The sequence below is a fragment of the Leguminivora glycinivorella genome, chromosome 4, assembly GCF_023078275.1.
Source record: "Leguminivora glycinivorella isolate SPB_JAAS2020 chromosome 4, LegGlyc_1.1, whole genome shotgun sequence".
NCBI classification, from domain to species: domain Eukaryota; kingdom Metazoa; phylum Arthropoda; class Insecta; order Lepidoptera; family Tortricidae; genus Leguminivora; species Leguminivora glycinivorella.
Window position 1 is genome coordinate 11,694,553 of NC_062974.1, and position 16,195 is coordinate 11,710,747.

General features: G+C 37.0%; 1 protein-coding gene across 2 annotated transcripts in view; it reads right to left on the reverse strand.

Moving 5' to 3' along the window:
- The window catches only part of LOC125225634 (cuticlin-4), a 58,946-nt gene that overhangs the window by 27,025 nt on the left and 15,726 nt on the right, over positions 1-16,195 (reverse strand). For both annotated transcript variants that reach the window (XM_048129441.1, XM_048129442.1), the window contains exon 2: positions 10,272-10,322. The gene's annotated coding sequence lies outside the window, so the exon portion shown is untranslated. The remainder of the gene's footprint in view (positions 1-10,271; positions 10,323-16,195) is intronic.

Consider the following 16,195-nt stretch of genomic DNA (forward strand, 5'->3'; position numbering starts at 1 on the left):
ATGAGTATTTTAAACCATGAGAACTCTTTTGAGCGAGTTTACTTTTGTGCAAGTTCCAAAAGTCCTTTGAAAAAAGAATCATGACATAAATGAAACTTTGTTTTCGTTCTGTAAAAAGAAAATTTAGATTCCCATTCGTCATCAATGTCATCATTAACTATTATATCAGCCGTTTATCGCCTACTGCTAAGCATAGGCCTTTCTTCAAGCGATCTTGAGCTAATCAACACATCATATTGAGAAGGCACAGGGAAATTTCGCAATATCGTCAAATTTCCATCAGCACATGATTAACACACATGTAAACTTATGGTTTAGTGACTGGGCATAAAATTAAATGTGAGTTTAGTCGGCTAAATAATTAACACCTTTCTAAATATAGCCAATCGAGGTTAAGTATTTGGGTATGACAAGCATTGTTTGGCTCATGGACCTGCTGCGCGTCAGGTCCCGGCGTATCGCTGCGCCGATCGCGCTAGATACGCCATCGGCTCCAGCGGCCGTATCTCAATCAACCATGCTGTCACGCACGCCTCGTTATACATGTCTGTTAAGAGAATTTACTACCAAATATAATTTACCAATTCCATCAAGATTTTATGTCATTACTCAAAATCAGCGAATGTAGCCAGCCTCATGGGCACCCTTCCACATGTGACGGGCTTGGGGGACCTTAGGTAGTTATTTTATTTATTTCGTTATTTTCAGTTTTAAGATATTTAAATTTAATTTTAGTTAATTAATTAATTCATTTATTACCTAATGTAAAGTTACGTCATTACTTTATCTCTTAACTTTAAATCAAGTACAAATATGTATACCTAAATAAATTAATACTTTGAATGACGAAAAAAGTAGTCCGAAGGTGTTATATTTACAACAAGACTGTGCAAGGGTTAACAAACATAAACTTTCATGTAATTATGACATTTACTTAATGTGCAAAGGCTGAAATCGTTGTTAAGTTAGCTTGATCTGAGTTCTGACTATGACACAAAATATTTTATTTCGGCGCCTAAACCACCATTAAAATTTCCCGGGTGTTTCCAATCAAAGGCTTGCAGAATAAATTGGATTCACTTTCCGCTTTTCGGTTGTGCGGAAATTTGCACGTTTTTAATGACTTCGGTAATGCAAATGTTACGGTACCTGTAGTTGAAATGTATCGAAAATGGCTATAGAAAATGAGAGTGGTCGTTAACGTACTACAGTAACAAACCAACGCAACATTTGGCAAAAAAAATACAATCGTCTAATCAAGGGCGACATCAAACACATCTTTATTTTATCGTTATCCCGGCATTTGCCACGGTTCATGTACGTAAATTAAGTATAGTATGATCATAAAACCTGCCCTTATCAATAATGAGCGCAGCACGCATAGCCCTACTTGCTTTTTGATCCACTGCCACAAGTTTATGTAAATGAAGCAATTTTCTCAGAAAACCGGGCCAATTTCTTCGAGATACGGAAGTTTCTCGACTTACTATAAAGCTGACATCGGCGCCTGATTGCATCCGAGTTGATTCCGAAACTAGTGAGGCGAGTTTATGAATCAACTAGGAATATAAACTCTGTCAGTAAATAAGAACAAAGAAAATATAGGTATCCTTTTCTCTAGCACCCTAAAGAAAAGGATGCATATAGTTTTCTTTGTTCTTATTTACTGACAGACTTGTTTGACAGAGTATAAATCTTAGGAATTCTCTAAATTCGGGTCAGCAAGTCAGCATGAACACGTTTGACGCACCGCGTGCCACACTGAATAAATGAATAGCTAAATTTTGAGAACAATATCTGTTTTGTTAAAATGTGCTATATTCTACAATAGCTAGATGTACTCGTATATGTTTTAAAGCTTCAAGGGAATTGATGAAAGGTCAGCTAATCACAGATTTAATTTTGTTGTTATTGTCCAAAATAGTTGTACAAATAAAAGACGCTAATCCGATTGGGATGGCTAATGTGAAGTAATTTGAGGGGGTTTGGTACAGTGAGCTGCACAATTGCTTAGAGAAATGTCAATGAATCATTGATACATTTGTGATGCATTCGTCCTTCCGTTTTTTACAGCTCATACTTCTAAACCCGTAGGGAAAAATGTTAATATAAGGTACAGCGGGACAAATCTCGACTGGGGGCCAAATGTAACTGGTCCTTTTTTTCCATGTTTTACAATGTTTGCATTATTAAATAGAGTGTCCACCTATTATATATATATATATATATATATATATATATATATATATAGTAGGCGTGTTCAGTGTATACACGTAGAGCTCAACATCATAGTGTAATAATGGTAAAATGGATTAGTTGCAATTACCCCCCAGTCGAGATTTGTCCCGCTGTACCTTACTCATTTTTTAAACTAAATTCTACGATTTCCGCGACCTACACTAGCTAACGTTTCAACTAACGCTATCAAATAAAAGCAAAACTCAAAACGATTCGACGCTCTACTTCACCGACCGGATTTAACATCGTCATCAAACGGTCATATTATCTATATTTTGATATCATAACTTTAAATAGTTGGTCAGATCTCTTCAAGTCTCTATTAAAGTGCTACTTTCTCCCTTTTGTTTCTGTGGTATGTTTATTGGAATGTATAATTTAGATATCAAGTTACGACAAATAAAACACTATCGTATCTGAGCGATCATACGGTCTGTTAACTTTATATCACAGATAAAAAAAAACGGATAATTATGTTACAAGCTTCTGTTTCTGTTATTGTTAATTGAAGCTTTTGAACAGTACTATAAACTATAAACAAATTTACATGGCTGAATTCAATACACAAACATGCAATATAATTTACCTCATATAGAAAATGAGGATAGCATAAGGACGTTTTTACATGTTTTGTTTTTGAACATATGAATTGAACCATGCGATTCAGTTATTTGAATATTAATCTAATTTTATCCAAATAATAGGGAAAAATATTTTATACCATGCACGAAAGAAAGCATCAGATAATTATAAGAACAACATGGACAGAAGTTATTTTTAAATCCAATTTCTATTTAATAAGTCAGATAGAAATATATATAAAGTAACTGAGTTGACCATGACGTCACTCAATTCGATTTCATATAAATTCCATATTAGCAAGTCGTTCAAATTCGTTTTGACAGTTCTTAAAAAGAAGCTGATTTGACTAGGAGGCAAGTAGCCTATACAAGCAGGTGCACAAGATTACTAGTCACAAAGTTGTTCAGCTAAACGATGTCTTTAAGGAAACTGCTACATTTTCTCACCACAGCTCCGAGCTTCACTCCCAACCGGAACTGCCACAGAGAAACCTTCCTAGGCTCCGCAACTTTCCTCGCAACCGATACCCGTATCGCATAACTCGGCCCTGCGCCTGAGACACTTATTAGACATGATAATCATTTAGCTAAGCTATGTCGCGCAATCTGATAATCAGTCTGACTCTGCAAGCTTTCTTGCATTTTAAACGCAATTATGTTCAGCGAGATACTCATTACAGAATTTCCACATATTTCCAACATATTTGAGATTGATTTTATGCCTATAAATCAATATAATATATTGTACCATACATTATAAATTACCGTACATATAGGTATATCTGTGATTCTCATTATCTATTAGAAATCTGCAGTCAAGCGTGAGTCAGAGTTAGGAACAAAAATGCGGTTAGGTTGCTATAAAGAAAATGTGATGTACGAAAACCTTGAATCGAGAACCCGTCTTGCCCTTGGCCGACTTTTTTTTATAAAACGCGGACGCATTTCACATGTCCCATAATGCCTACGCATAGTTATACTGGTATTAGATTTTACTGTGCATTATAAATTATTCATAAAATTTTCAATATGCATTGATTGGCGATATATTTCTATAAAAAAATTTTGAGTGAATAAGGGAAGCATGATCGTAGTCTATCAAAATCGTAGACTTTCGTGAAAAGCTCCAAAGGTTGAAAAGGAAACCGCTTAAACGGAATGGGCACATAAATATTTGTCTGTCCAGAATCCATGCGTTTGCGCCGCTGACCCAGTGCGAGCCGAGCCGCCGTGCATGGATAATGTTTTGACGTGTGAATCCGTTACTTGTACGGGCTTTCGCGAACTTGCCTATGCCTACTGGTACGGATAATTGACGAGAAGGCCTTACTGATTATTTAATTTATTTATATTTTTAGCTTTTACGTTGTGTAATTGGATAGAATCATACCTAAGTTGGCAGCAATTTTGAAAGCTCCGCCGATAGAAGATTTATTTTTAACGTCGTACTTTTAGAGAATATTAATGTTTACTTAAGCCTTGCAAAGGCGAGGCGGACCTATCAAAATCGCTACCAACTTTAGCTTGGTATGACTTTACCTATGTATAAATACTTAAGATTGAATTTTATTATCGATTATGTACTTGTCACTGTCTGTGTACAGATGGAATTCAAAGCGTCTGCTACTTGAAAATAAGGAGCTGACAGTGCCTTTCACAATTCTGCCGTCAGCATAACTAATGCATCAACGCGTTATCACGTCGATCTATAACCAACAAAATCCGGGAGCCATTGTTCCCGAAGGCTTCATGGCGGCTGCGTTCGCGACGGAAGAGAAAGTCCGTGTCTCAAGGACGAGGGCGTCGCTCCGTTGCGCAACAATCGTGAGATAATTGATGCACTGGGCCACGTGGATTACAATGCGGATGCCGATTCGGGCAGTGGTGCACTGGATGCAGATGCGGCGCTTTTGATACGCGCGATCAGGCGGCCTAGCCGAATGACAATCGTTGACGCTAAACGCCGATCGAAACGCAGTCTGACTCTGTCGAGTCAATACGGAAGAGCGGTAGAAATACTACGACATTGATATTATCGTGAGCATTTGTGCATTTGGCTAATACGTACCCAGGAATGAACGCGAGAAGTCTTTAGTATCTGTAATAGCTGGGATATATTGTACCCATACCTTAGATATATTCCCTGACATATTCATCAAGTCTTACTTTCTCGCTTGGTTTACTAATTCTCGCTTTACTGGAAACATTTTACCCTTAATTTTTCATGATTTTCCGGCCCATTTTGATTCAATAAATGGCGAAAGGCGATGAATATGAAAGTCTTATTGCAAAATTAGACAGTTCAACCGTGACATCGCCACTTTGTACATGCTAAACGCCGTGTTTTCACCACAAGTTTGCCATGCCGCTTTACAATATAGGTAGGTAGGTACTTTTCTGCTCAAACAGAGACCTTTAAAACAAGCCTATAGGTTGATATAGGTTGTTGTTCAATATACTTCTCTGTTCATCCAGGGACTTACATTCTAGAACAAGTTTATAGGTTGTATAAATATAATCTATTTTCTTGGAGTCAACTAGGGAATGCAAACCGGTAAACCGGTTTACCGGTTTCCCGGTAATTTTGCCAAATTTGGGTTCGGTAAATTACCGGTAAATATATTCAAAAACCGGTTTTTTACCGAAATTTAAATTTACTTAAAAATTACTACAAAAAGCACTTCTGTCGCAATTTCTTCGTAAATAAACACTTGTAGATACTTCTGGTAAACACTTTATTTAGCAAGAATTCGTTATCTCCACGAAAACGTTTATTTTTTGTGTAATTGCTATGCTATATTGTGGTATTGAAAACATGTCTGTTATATCTTACCCACTGTAATACGTCGACAGTTAATACGCGCGAGAAGGATGAATGGTTGTCGTTTCATAAACGAACCTAAGTATGTCTGCCGACATGTTTCGTGTCATATGGAGACCCATCATCAAGCATGAGTTCTTGCAGCGGCTAGAGTCCGTGCATTGTTGCCTGCACTGTGCATGCCTGCATTGTCGGTTCCAGCTTTCTATTTGGGCGGAGCACCGAAATACCAACTTCTTCCACTTGACTCTATCCAATGTCGGGCAATTCGTATTGTTGGCGATCCCGTTCTCACAACCGGTTTAGATCCTCTTAGCCTTCGGAGAGATGTTGGCTCTCTGTGCTTGTTCTACCGTCTGTACAACGGGGAATGTTCTGATGAACTCTTTGACTTGGTGCCACCGTCGCGCTTTCATCACCGCACCTCCCGCCAAAGAAACAAAGTTCATCCTCACTTTCTCGACACGTGGCAAACCAAGAACAAACGGGCCTCCCGCTCGTTTTTGCCCAGAACGTGCAAGTTGTGGAATGAGCTACCTTCTGAGGTGTTCCCTTGCGCTATGACATGGGGTTCTTCAAGAAGCAGGTATTTAGGGTTCTCAAAGGTCGGCAACGCATGAGTGGCTCCCTTGATGTTGCTTATGTCCATGGGCGGCGATGACTGCTTACCATCAGGCGGCTCGTCTGCTCGTTTGCTGCCTATTTCATAAAAAAAAGATGAAAAGAACCTGATTCCTATAAAACCAACAAGTGTGGACTGTGGACAATCGCTATCCAGAGTTGGTTTTATAAACTCCAAATTTAGACCCCGAATGAAGGATAAGACCATTAATTCACTCATTGTTATACAAATATTTGATTAGCTTTTAAGATAAGATCCCCTCCTCCTCACATTGGTATCTTCATTGCTGAGGGTCGTGAAGTCCCAATAGAATCAGTTTTATTCTGACTTTCTGTTCCGGATCTGAAGTTGGGTGTAGAGGGTGGAAGGGACCTCATCTGTCCATCTTGCGACCTCTGGATCGTTAGCCATTAACCTGGTGTTGATTTTCAATTCGCGTAAGATAGACACATTTGTACGGAAGGCAATTCAGGGTATTTGCAAAATCTTCATCTAGCACCACATCTCGAAAACGTCAATGCGGATGCAGCCTTTTTCAGACTCCAAGTCTCAGCTCCGTAGATGAAAATGGAGAAGACTAGAGCGTAAAGCAATCCGGTTTTGGTTTTTTTAGAGACATGCGGTTCTCAGGAACCAATAATTATGGAGATAATCCTTGTAGCTGGGACTCTTGGCCATTCCTGCGTCCATGCGTATTCTGATTTTTTTTTCAGAAGAACCGGTATTGTCGATGTTTGCGCCGAAGTATATGAAGTCATCTACTGTTACTGGCCTAAGAACATTTGTGTGTTGTATCTACCTACCGCAATCCACCACCATGAGCTTGGTTTTTACTGCGGTTAATCTTGAGATGCGTTTCCAGACTGATGCGTTCCATTTTACCAGTGCTGTCAACCATATCCGCTTCATTGGCGGGCAGAAAATTGGTGATATCTGCCTATCGAAGATTCGTTATTTTGGTGCGCACCAATGATGATTCTTCCCTCCCAGCTTCCGCAGGCTCTTCTGATGACATATTCACCGTAGGCAGGTGACGGGTGATCTTATCAACACCTTTTACAAAAGTAAAAGGGCTCGAAGTTTCTCTGCCAATTCAGCTTCCTTTTTCAACGGAGTTTCATTTCAATGAAAGCTACCAAATGTTTGATGACAAAACGATGCAGTCAAAGGCTTTGCTATAGTCGATGAAGCAGAGGATCATCGAAGTACTGAATTCATAAGCCATCTCTATCAATGGACGTATATTTAGGATCTGTTTGCACCTTTGCCCTTGACGAAACTTGCCTGTTTTTGCGGGATCTGCCAGTCCAGGATGTGACATAACCTGCTGTGTAACACAGCACTTTTCTGGTGGGATATAAAAACCAGGGTCCTGTAGTTGTCCTTAACGCAATTACAAATAAGTGATACTTATATCAATAATCTGTGATGATTTCTAGTGTCTTAGTTGATTTTATCGAAGATGAGATGAGTGCTAATTGTAAGATTTAGCATCTAAAATGTATTTATTTTTTGTAACAAAGTCCTAAAATCTGCTTTTTTCAAGACTTCATTAATCATATTTGTCTTTTGAAAGTGGTAGTTTAATTAACATTACTAAAAAAACTACTTAATTATCGATTTTGACGGAAAATATTGATTTTTCATGAAATAAAATAAAAACCGGGAAATTACCGGTTTACCGGTTTTGGCGACGCTATGTCGGTAAATTACCGGTTTTGAAAAACGACCGGTAATTGCATTCCCTAGAGTCAACAATACAGCCTACAGCTACTTCACAACAATGATATAAAAATTATGTAAAAATCGCGCGTATCACTAGCCTTTGCTGTGCCGACGTCTTTAAGGACGATGACACGGATCTTTCCGATTCAGTCATCAAACGCCCATTGACGGCTTTCTCTGATTTTTCCGATTGTGACCTGAGATGCTACACGAGGTCACGCTCTAACTGATCATCAAACACGATGGGATCGAACAATTGCGTCAGAGTTGATTGGTCACGAAATAAGATGTTGTTACGCATTGTGTCTGACAGCATGTTTCTTGTTGTTATTTGTAAATAGGAGTTAAGTACCCTTCTAAATTCGTTAGTTCTCCCTTTGTTATTGAGTTCTAAATTCTGATTCTATTGAGTTTAGACGTGCAAGTTATTCTGCAAGTTTTGAGACAGAAGTATATGCAAGAAAGAGATGCAGATATTTGCCAGTCACTCTTACCTATAGTTGCGTCTCAAAACTTGCAGCAATAACTTGCTGGTCTAAACACAGCTACAATAGTCCGTAGTGTCCATACGACAGGTTCCGGAACAAAATTCTAAATTAGGAAAAAGTAAGAAATCTAATGAGGCTTTAATTCGGGTGTGTAATGATTGGTATAACTTTTTTTAGTATAGTAACATTTGATATAACAACATTTGGTATATATTTAAAGGATATAATTACTCATTTGACATAATTAACATTTGGTATAACCACAAAATATCTACTTTTATTTTGTATAATCATTATTTCGTATAACACTTATTTATAACAACCGTTATATGGTATAACTATCTATTGATATACGACTAGTATAATATAACTAGTAAACAGTATAAAATATTTCATGAATTAATTTTATTCTTTTTTGAAGGGATCACAGTTCTAACCTAACCTAACCTACTTTTCTGATAGCAGTATGTTTAAGGGTCACAGTTCTAACCTAACCTAACCTATTTTTCTGGTAGCAGCGCGTTGTGTGTAGGGGTCACAGTTCTAACCTAATTTACTTTTCTAGTAAGTGATAGATTTAATTTATTGTATTTTTTTTTGTTATTCTAACTGTGCTTTAGAAAGAATTTGTGTTATACAATTTATTTTCCCCTTACTAGCTCGGAAACACGTGTTTTGTCCTTTAATACCAGCGGGTAAAAACGCATTTTATCCACTAGTGGGTAAAGTAGCGTTGTAGTTTCCTCGCTATAGTTAGGGGAAAAGTTTTGTGTTACACTCGGGTGCAAATGTATTTTACTTCTCGTGTGTTAAAAAACTCGCAAGTTCAGGATTCTATTCTCGAACCACTCGCTTCGCTCGTGGTTCAACTATAGAATCCTTTCACTTGCTCGTTTTTCAATTCCACACTCGGCGTTAAAATACAACTTTGCCCCCTTGTATAACAAATAACTATTATTATCGGAAATAAGCATTATACTCAAAGTATGTTATATTAAATGTTATTCGAAAAAATGATCATTATATTAAATAAGAATTATACAATTTGTTAGTATATTATTTGTTGTTATATGATTCAATAATTATATCAAATGATCGTTATAACGACTAAAAATATATCAAAAAAAGTTATATCGATCGATACGCACCCCTTTAATTCTGGGTTAACATAACATTCCTTCCTAAATAACGCATCAGTAAAGATTAATTTTATAATTTTGTTCGTAACGGTTCCCAAGCCCATCTAACCTTATCACTGTACAAGTGAGAAATTAATTAATTTCATACATAAATTAAATGTAAGTTCTTTATCGCACTCTAAATCACTATAAGCTCAAACTCATTACTTACTAAAAGGTAACAGCTAATTTGTATAACATATGTTATGATACGTACGAGGTACGAGTATCCAACTCGTACAACATGTAATGTAACGTATATCATGTAGCAAAAACAAAGCGGAGGCTGGAAGGTCATGGTCCTTCGGTACTTTCACTCGCTGCGCCGGCGCAGGCGCCGCACGTTGCGTAACCCACAGATCGCGGAGAAAGCCGATACACATTTCGGTAAGAATAATTAACCGAGCAAACCAGGTATATCTATCTAATGGCCGCCTTCCGTTCCACACTTACGCAACGTTACATGCTAAACGACGCTGTTATGTAATTTAATAAAATTCCAACTTGTAGAATAACATTTTCACTAATTTGCGACCGGTGTGATCGCTTTCTAAGTGCATGGATTAAATATGATATGATCTATCAAATAAATTGATTGGTAATGTAATTGATACTTACAAAATTGCTTATCTTAGCGGCATATATTTGTGATATCCGGAGCTCTATAATCTGAAACAAATGCAAACAGATATAAATAAACAGGACCTTAAACTATTTATGTGACTCACAAATGAAATTATGCACTATATTGATAAATATAACTAACATAACACATCTTAAGTGCGTTTTCACATTATCCGATCCGATATCGGATGTCGGACCGATATCCCATACATTACAGGCGCCATCTTGGATTTTTTCTATGGAAATCCTTCCGACATCCGATATCGGATCGGATATGTGAAAACGGCTTAACTCATCACTACCCAACGTTTTAGTAAAAAAGTGACAAAAAACATCACACAATCGGTCATTGTGGTGGTACTCGTAACCTACTCTCCCTCTTTTCTACGGTATCGGTACATGAATAAAACAAAACAACAGCGTCCTCAATACCTCTGCATTGTTGACACGTACTCGCAAATACTATGACATCGGAAACAATATACTGTTTATTGGCATGGCGCCTATTCTTATGAGCCTGAAAACTGTGTTTTTTTAAGTATTATAGTGTAGCTATGTGATATGTATATATTGTCCATGCCTTCGCGATTGCCCAATTAGCAAAATTGCCATTAGATGCTATTGGTAGATTGTAGTGTCGAATTGTTTAAAAGATTTATGACTACTATTGATCGTTCAAAAGATTTATTCTACTGAAGAGAGAATGAGGGCAGATGCCTCACCACTATTTTTATAAATTTACATTTTTGAATTATGGTCTTTATTGTGTAAAATCTTCACAACATTGCCCACGCATTCAAATTGTCAACTTGTCAAGTAGGTTTAGCGTAATCCAAATTAGCCGGATATATCCTGATCCGCACCCACGACAGCTATTGTTTCGCAAGTTGATGTGTCATAATAGATAAGTTATATTAAGTAACCGCAGTAATGTGACAGAGGTGTCGCGCAGAATAGTGAAATCGTCCTTGGAACAATGGGGACGCAGACAATGCGTTTTCCTGATAAGGCTCCTCGCGCTGCCGCTCTGAATAATTGCGGAAACTTCAGGTGAAAGTTATTTGAGATAATGAACATTTTACTGCCAGAAGCACCTAATCTTCATATCTTTTAAGTGTGTTTGGAGAACAGCGGTGTTATAAAATGGCCGTTATTTTTGTTGGTATAATTATTTTCTATTTTGGTGGCAGCTACAACCTTTTGTCCCACGACTCCCACGTTATACACCAAGGCGACTTTTCCCTCTAAGTACAATAATTTATTCATACGTAGGTAAGGTACATTAGGGTAATTCCGAATGACAAAAATGCTGTGGTAATTCCGAAAGGGGAATCTTAATATGATGGAAATAATGGTGATTTTTGTGCGACTTTCGAAATTAGACGACTTTCGGAATTACCCTAATGCAACTTACCACAATATACATCGTGATTATTCGAAATATAACGTACCAATACTATCAGTATTGAAAGAATGTAACTAAATAAATATCCTATGTGAATAAGATAATCACAAACATTTATCATCGTTAATGTGTATAACAAGTACCTAACAGTAGTAAACATTTATCATTTCGTTTATATTATAGGGTACCAATCATAATTATTGTCCAATTATGCATGCATTTGATTATGAATACTGGTGCTATAACTATGAAAATGTAGGACGACCTAATTGAGCTCCAAATGTAAATGTTCTTTATAAGAGCCAGCAATAATTAAGTAGTAGGTCCGGATTAGGTGGATGTAAGAACGTGAATTGCTCGAAACCTGGACAGTAGCTACACTAGTAATGCAAGATGAAAGTCGTGAAATCTCGAGACGATCTGCGAGAAATCGTACCCATAAATAATGCACTAGTTCGGCTCACCGAGCCCTACGTCTGTCGCTGACTAGTTATACCGGCGCGGTGCCCATTCAGGCCGATCGAGTCGATAAGCCGAATAACTGAGGAGATAGGTGGTTACAAAGTTGTTCATTGATGTCTTAACTACTTGTCACCTCTTTATAAATCACTTTAAGGTATATCGAGAACTGATCGATAATACAAGCAAACACTTACGATATCTGGATAATAGGCATTGATTCTCATTTACAATTTTGTATAAGTAAACCAAATACCAATTTTCTAAAAGTTATTCAATTACCTATACTTATCTAAATAAAAAGTGCGTATATTTTTGTAAATAAAGAAAACTTCGTGTTTTATCATCAAACCACCAGTTTAAGTAAGCACTTACAATATGCGGCTGGTGCTTACAGCTCAGCATAATTACTACTCTTCGTCGTTCTGCTGTGTAAACTCATACACCGTGACACAAACCTCGCATCATAATTGGATCACAATAATTTGAGATACTTTCTCCAATCCGCCGCTAAAATATTCATAAAATTTACACACACGCATGATGTCCACAATTCATTTTAGACTAATTAAATACTTTCGGTTTCATATAACTCGGCTACTATAATTTGATTTGAAAACATTGCCAGTGATGCGATGAGATATTTCTTCGATTTATTACAATCACTCATGTGCGTAATTAAAGCCTAATAGTGTATACTTTTCCCTTTAGTGCAGGGCGCCCTAGTTCGCACACTAACCGTCTTTGGATCAGCGCGGAATGTGGATACATTTGTGAGTGATAGCGTCTGTCGAGCTTGACGTATGACTGGTCTCGACCACTCAGAGAATACGTCTCAAACGTTTCTCGATGTGTGTAGCTTTCAAGTGTCGCATACATGAGCCGAGTGCAACAAAAGTGAAATCGTAAATTTTCCCCGGGCGACTGCGCCGTGATTGGGAGCTCATGAGGGCGCTATCGACGAAGTCGGAGCTGATTCTACCGGGCCCAGCATACGGGCTTGACTTGTTTACACGACAATCTCTTTATCACACGCCAATAACGTTAGAGTGATATACAGTGACACTTTCTCTTGTTATGCCAGTGAACAGGAAGTATCAAAAGTAGATTGACAAATAACAACATTGTAAGGGCTTTTGCTTTGTATTTGTACTAATAAATAAACCAAAGTAAACTAGAGTTTAAAACATCAATAATGAGCGCATGTAAAATTTTACATTATAAGGTCATTACGTTATGTGAAAGGGTCAGATAGAATCCCACACTTTTAATACAAACTGTTACTTCGCTAATTTCCTCCGCTTCATAACACCATTTTCGTTTTTCCGTGTCAGTAACAGCTCTCATACAAATTTAAATTAATTTACAGCCATTATCGTAATTTGTTTTAATATTTCGGCTTTAAGATGAATGGCTGTGTAATAAATCGATTATAGCCAAATACACATTTTAACGGCGCCAGCGGGCATGGCGAGCTGATCAAAACAATCATCAGTGGAAAGTTGACCGTTCTTCGGATAACCGCATTCCGCATATGCTCCATGACCACTAATAAAATGTTACGTCACTTTCTATATTGAGAATGAAGGTGACATTTTAATTAGGAGACATTTATTTCACCATCTATACTTATACCTAAGAAAGGGGTGCGCCAAAGTTCATATAAAATTGTTATATAGATTATTGGTAGTCCGAAAATGTTTCTCATACAATTTTACATTATAACGATCATTATTTATAACAATTTTATGTTAATAACTATCGTAACTTCGAATGACTTATATGTTCATAATGTCATTCATCATAAATACGTTTTATACTAATGTTTATGTTTATATACTTATTGATCATAACGATTGCGAGTAATATAATTTATCGTTATATTATTTTTAACAGAACAGACATCACATGTGACAGTCCAGTTAGGTGCGACGACGAGCGTAGCGAGGAGGAGCGTGTTAGGTTGACCGTGAGCGAACCAGAAACGAATTTTTAATGTAAATTGTATATGTCACTGTAAAAGCTTCAAGCGCGCTTTTATAAATGGCACAAGTTTTTCATAGAACTTCCCCAAAACTTATTAAATAATTTTATGATGAATGATTTTCTTAAACGCAAAATTATGAATGTTATTAAATATTTGTATAGAATTTATGATTAACGACTACGACTAAATGATTATTATGAACAGTGATACTAGTACTGTTGATAATAATAAAACAAAATTATGATAAGTAAAATTATGAGAAATGATCTTTCGGAGCACAAATCGATATAAACAATAATTTTATATGAACCAATATGGACCCCTAAGAAAGTGGTCCTTATCTAAGATTATCTAACAAAAATTTTCCATAATTTTCACAATTTTCCGTTACTTCATTCTATTTTCTACCACTTCCAAGACATGGTTTCACAGTTTTTTTTTACATTGCAGCAACATATCTAGCGAACCACAGCTCACTTGACCGTGTTTACCCACAGCAGATAATATTGCTTGACTTATTTCCCAAGCAAAAGAAAAGAAAGCTCCACTTCCGAATGGTGCCTCGAGAAGTCGAGACAATACCGCGATGCCATCGCAGATAGTTCCGACAACACTCATTTCACACCTTATTGTCAACGCAGTAATTAAGATAAAACTTAGTCTTGCTCGTTTTGGCGAGATCGGCCGATACATGGCTCTACTTCTACAAGACGGAAATGAAAATCGTGACAGGTAATTAAGTTTCTGAAATCAAACATTAATTCTGTTAAAGATTGGTGAAACGTTAATCTGTAACAGAAAGTTACTTGCTCTTACTTTTTGTGATTCAATGTAATATTTTAAAACTCTTAAATTTCGTAATGAAGTGATAATAAAATCACGAATCTACTTCTCCAAAGTTTAGGGTTTAGTCGACTTATCGGTTATCTTTTAATTCGACCAGACAGAATTATTACATCGTGATGCAGACGATGCAGTAGTTACATTCGTTTTAGTTAATAATGAGAAAAGAATATACGGTACCGCTATCGTAATATGAGTTACTTCTTGCATCTTCTAGGTATAAACGTTTATACATTACATATTTAGTATCTTGGTCAACACCTCTAAGCTTTCGCCGACAAAATAGCGCACTTCAGTTCTCTCAGATATCCCTCAAGCTAAATTCATAAAATACCTTACAATCAAGTCGATCAGCATCATTACTAATATTAAGCATCTACTAAACGGTGGAATGGAATCGTTCGCAGGGCTGTCGCTATAGGATTAACTTGTTTTCACTCAATGATCGTAAATACGTCAGTCGTTCACTTAAAGCGATATTTTTCGCTCCAATGTATGCGCTGGCACAATTAAGTGCTGTTTATGTCGACAGGAGCGACGGAACCAGTGCTAACTAACCCGCTTCCTATGCCACTCTGTATATACAAGATTATCTCGCTATTTATTCAATACGAGATTGGTCCAGTTTCTTAAGCGATACGATTTATTGTTGCGACCTCCATGTTAATCATCAATATTTACGTTATCGTTCAATCGAAATAAGACAAACCTAAAAGAATGTCGCTGGAAAAGCATAATGTGAACCTCTGAATCTGAATCAACAATTATTATCTACAATAATGGCACTCAGGAATATAATGTGTTGTTTAAAGAGTTTAATGTTGCGTTGCAACATACTATTATATATAAGAGCGCGTTAAAAATTGGGAGTAAACTGTGAATGAATCAAAAATCGTAACTAATACAATACATGTTTCAAGAATCAAGAAGAGGCGTTGCTCGAGCGCCCCAAACTTCAAATGACAAACCAAGCATGCAAATAGTATTTTTCAGTACAGATGGTGTTTTTTTTACGCACTAGTGCTAGAAGTGGTTCATTATATGCCAGGTCGAAACTTCGGAGGGTCATCTGTACTGAAAAACGTCGTACGATACACGTGCGAAAAGGAAATTCGTACTTCCTTTTTTACGCACTTGTATCGTAATGTACTATTATACAATCGTGATATAATACAGAGGTTTTCACTAGAGTACCATGTTTAGGCGTCGAAGCTTGCTGAGTGG